Source organism: Sminthopsis crassicaudata, chromosome 3 (genome assembly GCF_048593235.1).
Source record: "Sminthopsis crassicaudata isolate SCR6 chromosome 3, ASM4859323v1, whole genome shotgun sequence".
NCBI classification, from domain to species: domain Eukaryota; kingdom Metazoa; phylum Chordata; class Mammalia; order Dasyuromorphia; family Dasyuridae; genus Sminthopsis; species Sminthopsis crassicaudata.
Window position 1 is genome coordinate 608129656 of NC_133619.1, and position 16317 is coordinate 608145972.

Consider the following 16317-nt stretch of genomic DNA (forward strand, 5'->3'; position numbering starts at 1 on the left):
CAGGAGGCAGAGTCAGTACCAGCTGGCATGCTGCTCCAGCAAGAACCTAGGGCTCTTAGTCTCAAGGGCTGGGCAGTTTCTGGGGACACCTGAAGCTGCCTGACATTTTCTGATCACCAAAAGTTGGTTCAATATGAAGATGAATTTTCTAATAATTATACTTTTCAGCAGGTTATAAAGCTAGAGCTAGAAGAGACCACCTAGTTAACTTTGTCTATCTGATCCATTTTACAAAAGGGGAAACTGAGGCCCAAAGAGGTTAAGTGACTTGTTCAATATGATATAATCGGTAAATAGTTGATGGCAAATCTAGGGTGTTTTGCATCAAACTCTATGATTTCTCTTTGGACCTGGATTCAATATTATCAATGACACTTAGGATGCCAGGTTAACCTTCATTTGTCAAATGAGGGGAGTGGAATAGAGCAGGGCCTCTTAAACTTTTTCCCTTTTTTATCTAAGAAATGTTTTTGTGATCCCAGATATACTGGTACACAAAATAGGTGTACAGGGGGCAGCTGGGTGGCACAGGGGATAGAGCAGCCCTGAAGTCAGAAGGACCTGAGTTCAAATCTAATCTCAGACATTAAACATTTCCTAGCTGTGTGACCCCGGCAAGTCACTTAACCCCAATTGCCTCAGCAAAAAAAAAAGTGTATAAATCAAATACTCATAATAAATCATAATTTTGTGACCCCTCGCTCCCACATTCAGTTATAGGATCCTGTGTGAGGTTGCAATCCACAGTTTAAGAAACCAAGGACTAGGGGGCAGCTAGGTGGTGCAGTGGATAGAGCACCAGCCTTGAATTCAGGAGGACCAGAGTTCAAATCTGATCTCAGACACTTAATACTTCCTAGCTGTGTGACCCTGGGCAAGTCACTTAACCCCAGCCTCAGGGGAAAAAAAAAAGAAAAAAGAAAAAAAAAGAAACTGAGGACTAGATGACCTTTAACTGGCCTTTAATCCTGTGGTCCTACAAACCTCTTTAGGCTACAACTTTCTGACCTGTAAAATAATGGGCTTAGTCTAGGTTACTTTCTGACCTATGAGCTGTATCTACAATGCATAAAGTTCTTTGCTAGTCCTTAGAGTCTAAATGAAAAATGTATGAGACATTTATAAGACCACAAGGAACTTACAGTATGGGTGAAGAGAGGAAACAAACACACAAAAAGTTGTCATAAAAATTAGAATGTTTATTCCAAAGGAGAATGCTATTCACATCTGGAGAAAGAACTGATGGAGTCTGAATGCAGATTGAAGCATACTTTCACTTCATTTTTTCCCCATGTTTTTTCCCCCTTTTGGTCTGTTTCTTCTTTCACAACATGACTAATATACTAATAATACAATAATGACTAATAAAGAAATATGTTTTACATGTTTGCACATATATAACCTATATTAAATTGCTTACAATCTTAGGGCGAGGGGAGGGCAGGGAAGAAGGAAGGAAAAGAGAGGGAAAGATAGGAAAGGAGAGGAGAAAGGAGGAGAGAGGGCAGGGAAGGAAGGGAGAAAATTCAGAATTTTTTAAAATGAATGTTAACATATTTTTAACACATTTAATATATATTGGATTACATACTTTCCATTTTTTTATGTTAGATTTATCCAAAATGGAGTGAGGAATATTGAAGTCTTCTGTCACTATTGTGTTACTGTTTATGTCTTCTTGGACATAATTAGTTCAATTAATGTTTTCTTTATGAATTTACACATTAAGGCAACTAGAGAATTAAAGTTGATTACTGATAAATATATATATATATATAGGATTACTTGCCATCTAGGGGAGGGGATGGGAGTAAAGAGGGGGAAATTTGGAATACAAGGTTTTGCAAGGGTCAATGTTGAAGAATTATCCATGCATATGCTTTGTAAATAAAAAACTTTAATAAAAAAAAAGAATGTTAAAATTTGTCTTTACATGTAATTGGAAAAAAATAAAAAGGAAAAGAGTGACAGAAAAAGGCAGGAAAAAAGGGAGAAAGAGAAGAGGAAAATAAAGGAGAGAGGGAGGAAATCAGGAAAGAAGGAAAGTAGAATGTATATTCCCTGAAGGTAGAGATTTTTTTTGCTCAGTAGTGGACACTTAGGAGGGCAGAAAAAATGCTTAAAGAATGGATTGAATGAGTTTCTATGGCTTTTCTGCCAATCTTCCCCCCCACACACACATACACTCCTACCTCCCTCCTCAGATGGGAAAAAAAAAATCTTTTCTTTCTTGAGTCAAGTCAAGACAACAAACATTTACTAAGTTCCAGGCACTGTGCTGGGAACCAGTGGACAAGCAATCCTTACAGACCTGTTTCAGGTCTCCCTTAATAACAACGGATATTTATACACTGCTTTAACTTTCCACAACACCTTAACTCTCTGTAACTCCCACAAAAGCCTTTCCTGTTTTCTGAGGAAACTGAGGCTGGGACAGGGAGATATTAAATGCCTTGCCCAGAATCACATAACTACTAAGAACTAGAGGTCAGATTTGAACTCCATGTTTCCTTGAACTCTAGGTTTAGGGTAATTTCTGTAAAATGTTAAGCTGGCTTCTCTGGTGGCTTGTGGCTCCCAGCACAGACACTTTGGGATCTAAGCCTCCTTCTTACTATTTAGATTTTATTGACCTTATATTCTAATGGCTTATGGTCTAAGGCCCCTTCCAGTTCTTACATATTATGTTCTGAGGGTCCTCCCAGCTATGATATTCTGTGTTTTAAGACATTCCAAGCTCTGACATTCCATGGTTTTTGTTTTGTTTTCTGAGGCAATTGGGGTTAAGTGACTTGCCCAGGGTCATATAGCTAGGAAGTGTGACATTCCATGTTTTAAGAGCCCTTCAAGCTCTGTGTATTTTAATCCCCTTCTCCCCCCAATTCTGACATTTTGTGTTTTGAGGTTCTAAGGGCCTTCACATCTTCTAAGTGCTCTTCCAACTCTGATATCTTATGTTCTAAGCTCTGATATTTTGTAGTCTAAAAGTCCTCCTAGCTCTGATATCCTGTGTTCTAAGGGCCCTCCCAGCTCTGACATTCTATATTATAAGGACCCTCGCAGCTCTGACATTCCATGTTCTCTGCTTTTGATGTAGGATTTTTTTTTCTTAAAGTGTGAGTTTTTTGTTTCTCTAAAATAATGGTCTCTACCCTGCTATTGTTGGGAGTCACATCCAGAATCATGAATTCAATTATTTTCGTGTCCCTTCATTTACTTTGCAAGGAATATGCATCTGTTTCTGTGATTCGTGACCTCATATAGTTTCCAGGTTAGTGCTACTAACCTAAAGAAGGTCATTTCCTAGTTTTAGCTTCTCCTATTTGCCCACTTGAGGGCCAATGCTCTACAGAAGATGGAGAGAGGTTCTTAGAACCAGGAGGCCTTGGGTTCTAGTCTTGCTTCTGAAGAATATTGTGTGAATTTAAGCATTTCCCATAACCTCTGGGTGTTATTTTATTTTATTTTATTTTATTTTTGAGGCTGGGGTTAAGTGACTTGCCCAGGGTCACACAGCTAGGAAGTGTTAAGTGTCTGAGAGCAGATTTGAACTCAGGTCCTCCTGAATTCAAGGCTGGTACTCTATCCACTGTGCCACCTAGCTGCCCACCTCTGGGTGTTAAGCTGCAGAGAAAGGTTTAGTTAGCTTCTCATTGGTAGAATAAGTTCCCTTACGGGGGAGGTTCTAATGAAATTACAAGGCCAGACTCTTTCTAGAGCTGCCCACTCAAATTGGCCATTTGCTGAACATGTATAAGAAAGGAAGAGAGAAGGTATGGAGCCAGGAAGTGGCTGGGGCAGGGCCCAAGACAGGAAGGCATCTCTGTATCTGCCTGAAAAACATGCATCTAATAGGAATAGACAGCTTGAGAGCCTGGCTTTTGCCAAAACCCTGAGGGCTGGCAGGCTGGGTATTGAAGGCTGCTGAAAGATATGGGGAGATGCAGTGATCTAAGCATTAGTTAAAATGGCCTATGAGGCTTAACAGCAATAGTGGGTGGCCCTGTGTTCCCCCTCCCCCTGCCTCCTCCATCCCAAATACAAGCACCTTGAAAATACAGACTGTCATTTTTGTTTTTGCATAATTTACATAGTATCTGGGAACAATCATATGCCCTTAAATTTTAGTTTAGTTTCAATATTAATAGCAAAACTCTCTTTTGATAGCATTTAAAGGTTGCTAAAGCCTTTCCTCTCAATAGCTTCATGAGGCAGGGAATATAATTATTATTCCCATTTTATAGAGAAAACTGAGGCTTCTAATAATAATAATAGCTAGCAATGTGCTTCATAAACACTACCTCATTTTCTTTCCCCAACAACCCTGGGAGATAGGTGCAATTACTATCCTTATTTTGACCATTGAAGAAATCGAGACTTGACTATATAATAAGTGTCTAGTTGAATTTGAATTCGGGTTCTTTCTGATTCCAGATACATTCCCATTTTGTAACTTCTAGCCAATAAGAAACAAAGGCCCTAGCCTTGATTCTAGGACTTGATTCCTAGAACTTGATTCCAGGTTCATTGTTCCTTCTACTATCCCTTACTCCTCTCTAGGAGTACTACTATTCTATCCTTGATATTCCTGAAAATAATCACTTCATCTTTTTTTTTTTAATTCATTCATTCATTTGTTTGTTGAGGAGGCAATTAGGATTAAATATCACACAATGAGTAAATATCTGAGGCTGCATTTGAACTCAAGTCCATTTGAACTCCAGAGCTGGTGCTCTATTCATTGTACCACCTAGCTCGTCCTAGACATTCCATTTTCTGACTCCATGCCTTTCACTGACTGTTTCCCATGTCTGGAATTCTCCTTTTCTCTACTTTCTTTTTTCAAGTCTCCACCTATATCCTATTCTTTCTTAGTCCCCCTAAATGCAATTTGCCTTCTCTGAAATGATCACCAGTTTACAGAGCATGCATCTTGTTTGTACTTACTCATTTGTATGTTATCTCCCCTATCTGGCTCAAGTTCTGAAAAGTAGGGATTCTTTTTTCCCTTTCCTGTTTTAGGGCTTGTAAAAGAGATTTATAAAGGATTGGATTGGAGAGGAGAAATTCTAGATATAAGGCTTTCTAATAGCTCTCCAAGCTCTATTTCACGCTATTCTGATTCTCTGACATTCTCTGTTATTTGGATTCTCTGATATTCCATGTTCTAAGGGTCCTCCCAGCTCTGACATTGTGTCTTCTAAGAGCTCTCCTAGCCCTCTTTCATGCTATTCTGATTCTCTGACATTCTATGTTATTCTGATTCTCTGATGTTCCATGTTCTAAGGGCCCTCCCAGCTCTGACATTCTATCTCCTAAGAGCTCTGCTAGCCCTATTTCCTGTTATTCTGATTCTCTGATATTCTGTATTCTAAGGTTCCTTCCAGATTGACAGTCTATGAGCTAGCATTCTAAGCCCTGCCGTTCTATGATCTGCCACTCTCTCTCTCGTCTGCACTCACATGCTTCAAGGAGGCAGTCACTTTCATGAAATACTAATAGGACTGCACCAAAATCCCTGGACGTGAGCAGAGAGGGGAGGGGAGAAAAGGGGGTAGTATAGAACAGAAGGCTGAGCATGGAGTCAGGCAGACCTTAATTCAAGCCTCAGACATTTACTGACTGGGTGATCCTGGGCAAGTCACTTAACCTCAGTTTCCTCAAAGGTCAAATAAGAATAGTAATAGCAGCCTACCTCACAGGGTTGTTGTGAAATTCAATTAAGATCATATTTGTAGGGGCAGCTAGGTGGCGCAGTGGATAGAGCAGCAGCCCTGAAGCCAGGGGGACTTGAATTCAAATCTGACCTCAGACAGTTAACACTTTCTAGCTGTGTGACCCTGGGCAAGTCACTTAATTGCCTCGGCATTTAAAAAAAAATTATATTTGTTAAAGTGCTTGGACAATATCTGGCACATTTTAGGTGCTATGTATTTCTATAATTTCTATAACTTCTATAATCGATAGTGAAACAATTGGGCAAGGAGAGAAATTGGAGTTCTGATATATAACTGTATTCCCTCCACTCCCCTTCAAGCGTCACTGAATGGGAAGGAACCTTCGAGAGTAGAACGTTAGGGAGCTCAGGACGGAGAATGTCAGAGCCATGTTGAAGATCTCCCTCGGCCACTTCCTAAGTGTCAGTCCACATTTCTGGTCCTCTCCTCCATCCCTTGAAAACGAGGCTCTGAGGTAGAGTGTCTAAGGTGCCTTCCAGCCAGACGCTTGGCTTCTGTGATTCTGAGCTGAGAGGGGACTTTAGGATGTCCAAGTTAGAAGGAATCTAGGCCTTAGAACATGGAAGGTCAGAGCTGGGGGACACCTTAGTCCCGGTCCCCCACTGACATTGCTCCCGAAACCCAGGGATCCCGAGTGGATGTGGGGCCCCCGAGTGGATGTGGGCCCGTGGGTGGATGTGGGGCCCCCGGCTCCCCGGGTGCCTGCTTTACAACTGCAGGAAATAAAGTTGGCACCGCCCAGCTGAGCCAGGAGGAAATGCGGAGAATTCACCGAGCATTGTTTGTGCTTCCCATGCCCCGTCCGGGAGGAAGGGCAAAAACAGTCCCGTGTTAACACCTTCCTACTCCCGGCCTTCCCCGGGCTCGGCTAACAGAGCGGGTTCCCGGGAGCCTCTTTGCACAATGCTGAGGAACAGGATCCTACGTGATCCCCTTCTCTGCCCTGCCTGCATTCTCCCCAGCCAGCTCCCCAGGGAGAACACTGGAAGCCAGCGACCTTGCGGGTCTGGGCTCTGCTCCGGGGGAAATGGACCTAGCCGAGCGCCTGCGGGAGCGGGCAGTTAGTTCCCTTGTCCGCGGAGTAAAAGCGCCGCTCAGACCGAGTCCTGGAAACAGCGTGCTGCAGCCACTGAGAACTCAGCCCTCACTGCAGCAAACTTTGCTGGTTGGCTCCCCCTTTTCTCCCCTCCCCTCTCTGCTCACGTCCAGGGATTTTGGTGCAGTCCTATTAGTATTTCATGAAAGTGACTGCCTCCTTGAAGCATGTGAGTGCAGACGAGAGAGAGAGAGAGAGAGAGAGAGAGAGAGAGAGAGAGAGAGAGAGAGAGAGAGAGAGAGAGAGAGAGAGAGAGAGAGAGAGAGAGAGAGAGAGAGAGAGAGAGAGAGAGTGGCAGATCTTAGAACGGCAGGGCTTAGAATGCTAGCTCATAGACTGTCAATCTGCAAGGAACCTTAGAATACAGAGTATCTGAGAATCAGAATAACAGGAAATAGGGCTAGCAGAGCTCTTAGGAGATAGAATGTCAGAGCTGGGAGGGCCCTTAGAACAAGGAATATCAGAGAATCAGAATGTCAGAGAATGTCAGAGAATCAGAATAACATGAAATAGGGCTAGGAGAGCTCTTAGAAGACACAATGTCAGAGAATCACTATAACAAAGAATGCCAGAAAATCAGAATAACATAAAATAGAGCTAGGAGAGTTCTTAGAGAATAGGATGTCCGAGCTGGGAGGGCCCTTAGAACATGGACTATCAGAGAATCAGAATAACAGAATGTCAGAGAATCAGAATAATATAGAATTTCAGAAATCAGAATAACATGAAATAGGGCTAGGAGAGCTCTTAGAAGACACAAAGTCAGAGCTGGGAGGGCCCTTAGAACATGGACTATCAGAATAACAGACTGTCAGAGAATCAGAATAATATAATGTTCAGAGAACCAGAATAATATAAAATGTCATTCATATTATGTTAATGGGGAAGAAACTTTTGACTACACAAAGAAATATGATGTAATTCAACACAATTCAATACAATAAACATTTATTAAGCATCCGGTTTTTGTTGTTGTTGTCTTTTTGTGATCCCATTTGGGATTTTCTTGGTAAAGATATTAGAATTGTTGGCCATTTTCTTCTCCAGTTCATTTTATAGACAAGGAATTGAAGTAAAAAGGGTTAAGTGGCTTGCTCAGAGTCACATAGCTAATAAGTGGGTGAGGCTGGATTTGAACTCAGGAAGAGGAGTTCTTTTGACTCTAGGCTGGCACTCTGTACACTATACCACTTAGTTGCCCCAAGCATCCATTAGGCACGTTTATTATATATTCATTAGGGCATAGTGTGGGTAAATTTTAGTGAATAGAGAACTGGCCTTAGAGAATCCTGAAGATCAGCATTTGAATGTTGCCCCTGACACAACTATATGATCTTGGATAAATCACTTAATTTCTCAAAGGCAATTCTAATTAATGCTATCAAGGCAGTGGTAATGACTGATATTGGTAGAGGAAATATTTCACCAGAAGCTCCCTACATTGAGGAATTATAGGTCAAAATAAAAAAATTCACTACGCTCAGTGCTAGGGACATACAGGTAGATAATGAAATTATTTCTTTCTTCAAGTGACTTACTGTTAGCATAAAGAACCTAAGTAAACTTACAGAAAAAATTTACATATATACAGATAATTAAATATTAGGAAATTTGGGAAAGGAAAAAACAGTAACATTTGGGACAATTAAGGAAGTCTTTTCCAGGAGAGATGATTCCCGAGTTGAATCTTGAGCAAGATAAGACTTCTAGGAGATTGAAAAGAGAAGGGAATGTGTTCAAGTCTATGGGAAGGGTATGTCCAAAGACGTATCAATTTAAGCAAAGAGCGAGAACATCAGATGTTTGAGCTGCTTAGGGCTTTAGAACATGGAATGTTAAGAGATGAAGGGAATCTTAAGGAAGCATTTAGCTTGAAATTGCACCACTAGAAAGGTACAGAAATTTTGCCATGGCTGCACAGCAAATTAGCCTCAGAAGCAGAAACCGGTTTTCTGACTCAATGCTTTCCCCCACGTTCTCTTGCTTATCAGAGAAGGGGTATAAATGTTGGGGTCCAGTGGTATCCCAAAAGGGTTGTGATCTGGGCAAATCACACTGTGTACCACAGAATATTGCCACAATTATAGATAAATGTAATTGTAATGCTAATAAGTAACTTGGGTCTCTAGGATGGTATTTCTTGGCACTTTTTACAGTGGTGGGATAGCTAGTGAGGGGAAAAGACATAAAACATGTATAATCTAGTTTTTTTTTAAAAAAGGAACCCCAAATGGGAGACAGGTTTGAATGTTAATTCTCTCATTAACTCATTAGTGATCTTTGCTAAGACGATTTATTTCTCTGGGACTCAGTTTCCTGATCTGTAAAAAGGGGAGGTTGGACAATAGAATCTGATACAGCTCTCCCAGTTCATGAAATTCATATTCCAATGTCTTCTTCAGTCCTGACATTCAGTTTGTTGACATTCTGTTCTAACAATCTGTGTTCTGAAGTCCCTTCCAGCTTTGACATTCTATGTTCTGAAGTTTCTTCCATTTTGGACATATATTTATTATTGCTTTCTGTTATAAGAGAAGGGTGAGTGATATAGTAGAAAGAATGTTGATGTCAGAGTCAGATAGGAAGGCCTGGATTTGAATCCTGCCTTTGACATTTAGTAGTGCTTTGTTGTTATTCAATTGTTTCAGCCTCTTAGTGACTCCAACTAGGATTTTATTGACAAAGATAAAAAAGTGGTTTGCTATTTCTTTCTCCAGCTCATTTTTACAGATGAGGAAACTGAGGCAAACAGTGAAGTGACTTTTCCTGGATCACATGGCTAGTTAGTGTCTGAGACCAGATTTGAACTTCGTTCTTCCTGATTCTACTATAGTACCTAGTGACTCCCTTACCCCACCATAAACAGGTAGGTTGAAAACAGAGAGGTTAAGTGACCCAGAGCAAATCAACTTAATTGGGTTAAGTGACTTCTCCAAGGTCATACAGCTAGTAAGTGTCAAATGTCTAAGGCCACATTTGAGCTTAGGCCCTAGATTCCAGGGCCAGTGCTCTATCCACTTTACTACCTAGCTTAATATTTTCTAAGCTTCAGTTTCCTCATCTCTAAGATAGGAATGATCTTTGTCCTCCTTACTTTACAGAGCTGTGGTGAGGGAAATTCTTTGTAAATCATAAAGTGATACAGAAATACAATTTATTATTAAGATTTCATGCTCTCAATCGCTTTTCCAACACTGCCATTTTACAATTGTATGAAATCTAATTTTATGAGTGTTTATCTCCAGGACAATTTTTGGAAGGGATCAACGTGATTGGGAGGGCTGAGCGCCCTCCCCTTGGTATTTTGAACATAATGGTGGATCATTTCCAACTCTAAAATTTTATAACATTTTAATATTTCTAATTGGGTTGAACTGTAAGATAGACACATGTCCCTCCAGATGGAATTAGAAACTGCAACTCACTAATCCAAGGCCTTAGAAAAATTTGGCCATAAATCTGCTTCCTACTGTGATGCCATTGAATAGCAGTAATCCTGATTGGTCCCTAAGAGATCTCCAGGATCTGGAGCAAGGATGGACACCCATCAATTACTCATGTTTTGGCATCTAGTAAATCCTTCAAATAACACCTAGCATTCATTTATCCATCCATCCATCCATTCATTCACAGAGCAAGTTTCTCAGATTTTAGATGTAGTGGAATGATTCCCCCCAAATTGTTTTGGGCATTTTTCCTTGAGGATAATCATTTTTGCTCACGGAAGCTGTTCAGTAGGACCCCAAAGGCTTCCTTTCTCTAACATGAACCCAGCAGCTTCATGAATGCCCACTGCAGTTCTGCTGGAGGACTGCAGAAGATGCTACGTGCACTTTAAAAGACTTTTTTTTAGGGAGTCGACAGGCACGAGGCAGAAATGGGTCAGCTTTGCGGCAGAGAGTTAACAGGGAGGATGCTGCAGCAGTCACTTATGGACAGGTATTTGCAGTGATGGAAAAGTACTGACCAAAAGCTATGAGTTGGGTCATCACTTAACAATTCTCTTTTACAAACATGTAAAAATTGCTGTGAGCCAAGCAAAAAGAGAGGCAGAGGGGAGTGTTGGGAAAAATTAGGTCCAAGAATTGCCTGGAACTCAAGTTGTCCAGGGTGACCCTGGGCAAAGCATTTAATACCCCACCTCCACCTCTCCTCCAGAGCCAGTGAAACTGCAGAACAGAGTCGGAGAGGCAAGCAGAAAGGGAGTTTCCCCACTTGGCGTCTCTGGACCAATGAAATCACAGAAGTCACAGATCTTGACCAACCAAAAAAATAATGTGCAAAGTACTCAGCTGGAGGGCTCAGCTTGCTTCAAAGGCTCTCCGTTTAGCAAAAAAGAGTTCCTTGGAATACTGAGGATGTTGTGGAAAGAGCAGATTGGAGTTAGATGACACCGTTTCCAATCCCACCAGTGACACTCACAACCAGTGTGGAGCTTTGGACAAGTCCCAACCTCCCAGGGTTTCTAATTCCTCACCTGTAAAACGAGGTTTTGGGGCTAGCTGGCCTTCCAAGTCAAATCAACCAGCATTTATTAAGCCCCTACTAGGGACCAGGCACCGATACAAACAAAGGCCAAAATAAGCTCACAGCCTAATGGGAGAGACAACACAATTGTGTACAAATAATAAATACAGGCTCGTACCAAAAGTTTTAGTGCAATGTCAAGCTACTAAAGCTTCCCAGAAAAGAAAATGATTGGGAGGAGGTGAGTCCAATGAGAAATCTACTAAGTTTATTAAAGCTTAATCTATACAGGATAAACTTGTGCATGACATTTATTAGTGGAAAGTCATTTAATCTCTGGGACCCTCAGTTTCCACATCTGTGAAATGGGGGGAGCAGATGGCCTCCCAGGTCCTTTTTCTGCGGGACCTTAGGCCAGCGCTGTACCTCCCAGATCTTCCGTTTCCTACTCGGTGGAATGAGGGAGTTGGGCTAGAAGCTCTCGGAGGTGTCCGGTTTAGCTCTGAATCCCGCAGCCAATCCCAGGTCTCCCATGCTTTCCTCCCTCCCTTCGCGCTTCTTCTCCCCGCGCAGCCCAGACTCTTACCTATGGGTGCCGGGAGTGACTGTTTCCCTGGACTGTTCCTAAGTCCAGACTTGCCCTGGGGGGGGGGGGGGGAGAGGAAGGGAGGGATAAGCAGAGGAGGAAAAGTGGGAGGGGGAGGAGGAGAGGAAGAGTAGTGGGAGGAGGGAGGAGAGAAGAGAAGCTATGGAGGGGAAAGGACTAGAGGTGAGGTGGGAGGGGGAGTTCTGGAGAGGAGGTGGGAAATGGGGTAGGCCAGCGGGTGCAGTGAGGGAGGGGAGGAAGGAGAGGGGCAGTGGAAAGGGGGCCTCCTCCTCTTCCTCTTCTTCCTCCTCCCTCTTCTGCTCGCCCCTTCCCCCTCCTTCTCTTTCCCCCCTCCCCCTCGGGCCCGCCCCCGGCCCCCCAGCCCCGCCCCCGACCCGGCGCTGACGTCAGTTGCGGCCCGCCCCTCATTGTCAGTCCCGTGGAGCTGGAGCTGCCGGCCGCCCGGAGGAGCCCAGCGCGGGGAGCCTCCGCAGCGCGGGCGGGCCGGGCCGGGGCCGGGGCCGGGGCCGCAGCTGCCCAGGTGAGAGCGGGGCCCTGGGGAGGGCGCGGGAGCCTGAGGCGGAGCTCCTCAGGGGTCTCCGGCGGAGGCGGGCGGCCCGGGACGCGTGGACTGAGCCCGGGAAGAAGGAGCCGGGGCGGGCGCGTGGGGCGCTTGCTGAGGGCGCCGAGCCTTCCTCGCGGGGGCGGTTTGAGGCCGCCAGACTGCGACCACCTGAGCCGGAACTCGGGGCTGACAGTCCGGGAGGAGAGCGAGGCGGGTGGGTGAGTGAGGGGCGGGAGCCCCCCGGAACGGCGGACAGCGTGGGGGGGGGGTCCGGGGGTGCGAACGTGTGTGTGTGTGGTGTGTGTGTGACAGGCTGCGGAGGTGGAAGGGGTCGTATGGTGGGGTTGATCATCCCAGAAAAGAGACGGATTGGGAGGAGACTCCAAGGAGAAATCTGGGGAAGGTGAAAAGCCGAGGAGAGCTGGGGGAGGGGGAGAATCTGAAATGTGGAGGGGAGAAGCGGAGGGGAGAAGCGGAGGTGAGAGGGGACAATCTGAAGTGAGGAAGGGACAATCCGAGGTGAGGAGGGAACAATCCGAGGTGAGGAGGGAACAATTAGAAGTGGAGGGAGAAAATCTGAGCTGAGAGTGAGGTCGGGGAGAATTTGCTGAAGGGAGAGAGGAGGAGAATCTAAGGAGAGGAGTGGGGAGGGGGCGAGCTGAGAAGTTAGGTGGTGAGGTGAGGAGGGAGAGAATCCGTGGAGAAGTTATTCTCACTAGTAGAAATCAGAAGAGAATTAATGGAAAGTGGGAGTGGGAAGTAGGGAAGCCGGGGGTTTGGGGCGGGAAAATGAAGTCTAAGGAATTTGAGGGCGCGGTGATGGTGGGGTCCCCAATCGAGTATAGGGGGTCCTGTGAGGAGGAGGGGAGAACCCTGAGAGGAAGGAAGTGATCATACAGGAAGAGCCCGGGAGATCGAGGAGGGGAGGGGAGAGTTTGGGAATGGGGAAGGGACAGGAACAGGAATTGGGGGTGGGAAGGAGGCCTGGCGGGTCCGCAGAGAATCCCTACTCCCCGCCCTGGGAGGAGGCGAGGGGGGAAGATTAGAGGGGAGGGAAGGGAGTGGAGTGGAGGAGTAGAGTGGAGTGGAGTTCTGCGGTTGTAGCAGCGGCGGCGGCGGCAGCAGCAGCAGCTGTCTGCCCTGCCTGCTGTCCCAGGCGATGCTGGTTTCGGCTTAGACCAATGGGCTGAGAAGGAATTTGAGGCATTTGCTTTGTTTAAGTTGCCAGTAGACAGTCCTTAAAACTAATTAATGATGGAATCTGAAAGGAAATGCGGGGAGAGCTCGGGGAAGGGGCTAATTACCAAGCCGGGCGCCTGGGGAGGAGGCCGGGCCTGCGTTGGGGGAGCACCACCCCCTCTCCCCCCCAGCCCCGAGTCGCTTTAAACTTTTCCGAAGAGTGTGCGGCTTGTCTGCCTGCCTGCCTCCTGCTTGCCTCCTTCCCTCCCTCCTTCTCTCCCTCGGCTTCCCAGAGATCTGTGCCGATCTCCCCACAGGAACCCAGAGGGTAATCATGGCTTCCAGAAGTACAGCCATGAACTGTGGTTTCCAGAGTGAGTGTCCTTTTCCAGAGAAGGGAGGGCGTCTTCAGGGAATCTCATGTGCTTGGGGGCGAGGATTCCAGCTCCTGGGCCCCTCTTAAGTGACGTTCTGCTATCTTGCGGTCCTGGTTAATAGCTTGGGTATGCGAGGAGGACCGGCTTCTTCCTTGGGTCAGACCCCTTGCTGATGCCTGGGGAGAAGGGTTACGTATTATCTCAGCAATGCCCAAGCCGGTTCTCACACTCCGGGGGGCGGACACCCCCAAAGAGGAAGCGCGCTAGACTAGAGAAATACTGACCTGCCATTGCTAGTCCCACCTCCCTGACTCACTCGGTGACCTTGGGGGAAGGGACTTCTGTTGGCTTATCTGACAATTGAGGATAATACTCCCAGGCCCTCCCAGCCTCGTGGGGATGCTATGAGGGGCGGTGTCTCAGTGAGGTACATTTCTTTTACCCACTGACTGCTCTTCAGCTCTCATTAGCTGGCCTAGTTTCAGAACTGAACTCCTGGGAGTTAACTCTACCACCTGACAACAGACCCCAGAGTAGGGGTGTTAGATTTTCGGGGAACCTTAGAGACCCGTGGAATCGCACTCTCTCATTTTTTGTTGTGGCTCCCTGGTGTCCGACTCTTCTTGACCCCGTTTGGGGTTTTCTTGGCAAAGATACTGGAGTGGTTTGGCTTTTTCTTCTCATTTTACAGATGAAGAAACTGAGGCAGACAGGGTTAAGTGACTTGCCTAAGGTCGCACAGTTTTAGGTGTCTGAGATTGCATATGAATTCCGGTCTTCCTAAGCCTTTCCTTTTACAGAATAGGAAACTGAGGTGCTGGGGCAGGGGAGGAGTGACTTGTCCAGATTCACACAGCTAAGTTGAAACTCTGCCTCTGACAGATACAGTGCTCCTGTCATGGCACTACTTTCTGTGGGAGAACATGAGTTGTCATACTTTGCAAACACCTTTCCATCACCCCTTTGTGGGGAGTGGAGTGTTTTGAATGGCTAAGTAAAGTAACCAAGTAGAAAATTCTTCTGTCAGAAATAATTATTTTGGTTAGAATTTCTCCTCAGGGCAGATATGTTTTTGATCACTTTGCTTTGTGGAATTTTCCAAGTTTCTAAAATTAAACTATTTTCCTAAACATTGTAAGAAAATCTGCTTGAGCAGACTGGAAATAGTTTGTTGGGGGGGAGGGGTCTATGAGAACTTGGGGGCATGGGTAAACCAGCAAAAATCTTAAGTTTGCTGGATTGTTTCAATTTCTCAAATACTTTTCACTTTAGCCTTTTATAATGTATTTGTATAGATGTCTAATCACCCCTAACTAAGCTCTTTGAAGGTAGGGAACATGTTCTTATTATTTTCCCTTCCCCCAGTAACTAGTATATTACACATAGTAGTCACTTAACAAATATTTGTTGAATAAATGAATGAGCAGTTTTCCTTGAATTATAGGATGTTAGAGCAGTCCAGGACCTCAGAAGGAGAGAGGAAATAAACATTTGTTAATATGTAAGGCTTAAATATTTTGGCTACATAATGAGAAGACAGAACTTACTGGAAAAGACCCTGATATTGAGAAAGATTGAAAACAAGGAAAACGGGGCAGCACAGGAGAGGAGGTGCATAGATAATGCCTTCGATGCAGCAAGCATGAGCTAAGACAGACTTTGGGAGATATTGGAGGACAGAAGGAACATATATGCTTTGGTCCAAGGGTCATGAAGAGTTAGCCAGATAATATGCTAATTGCTTTTACAGGTCTCTTTGGATCTAAGAGGTTATCTAGTTCAGCATTATCATTTTGCAGAATGAGGAAACTGAGGCCCGAGGACATGAACTGACTTGTCCAGAGTCACACAGATTTCAACCTACTTCGCTTGACTCCAAGGGCTTTTCCCCTTACAAAATAAACTATATATATATATACACACACACACTTTTTTTTTTTTTGGGGGGGGGGGCTCTTTGTGCATTTGATCTAGCTTTCTTTAGGTCTTAGAAGTTAACTTTTCCCCATTATTTCTATCTAATTGAAAAAGAATTCTGGAAATAAAGTGACCTGGATTCTAGTGCTAGCTTTGGTGTCCAGTCATTTAAGTTATCCTCTAAAAAAGGGGGTTGCAAACATATTGCCAGAATCCACAAAATAAGCATTTATCAGATGGCTGCTATGTCTTAGTGTCATAGATTTAGGTCTGGAAATGATTTGGAGCACCTTTGCAGAGTAATTGCATGAAAAACCTACCTTTGTGGAACATCCTATTGGGGAAAATCCACCAGAAAATAATTTTTGTTGAAGTCTTCATGGTTTTGAGTT

At 44.5% G+C, this 16317-nt stretch overlaps 1 protein-coding gene and 1 long non-coding RNA gene across 5 annotated transcripts in view; one reads left to right on the forward strand and one right to left on the reverse strand.

Annotated features, from left to right (window-relative positions):
- Positions 1–12310: 12310 nt before the first annotated feature.
- LUZP1 (leucine zipper protein 1) overlaps positions 12311–16317 on the forward strand; it is a 96835-nt gene continuing 92828 nt past the window's right edge. For 3 of the 4 annotated variants that reach the window (XM_074305907.1, XM_074305906.1, XM_074305910.1), the window contains exon 1: positions 12311–12428. The gene's annotated coding sequence lies outside the window, so the exon portion shown is untranslated. The remainder of the gene's footprint in view (positions 12429–16317) is intronic. The other variant, XM_074305909.1, reaches the window with a different exon arrangement.
- Positions 13650–14347, reverse strand: LOC141564012 (uncharacterized). The gene is made up of 2 exons (XR_012488556.1): positions 14293–14347; positions 13650–14184 (listed from the first exon to the last, which is right to left on the reverse strand). It is a non-coding gene; the product is annotated as an uncharacterized LOC141564012 (long non-coding RNA).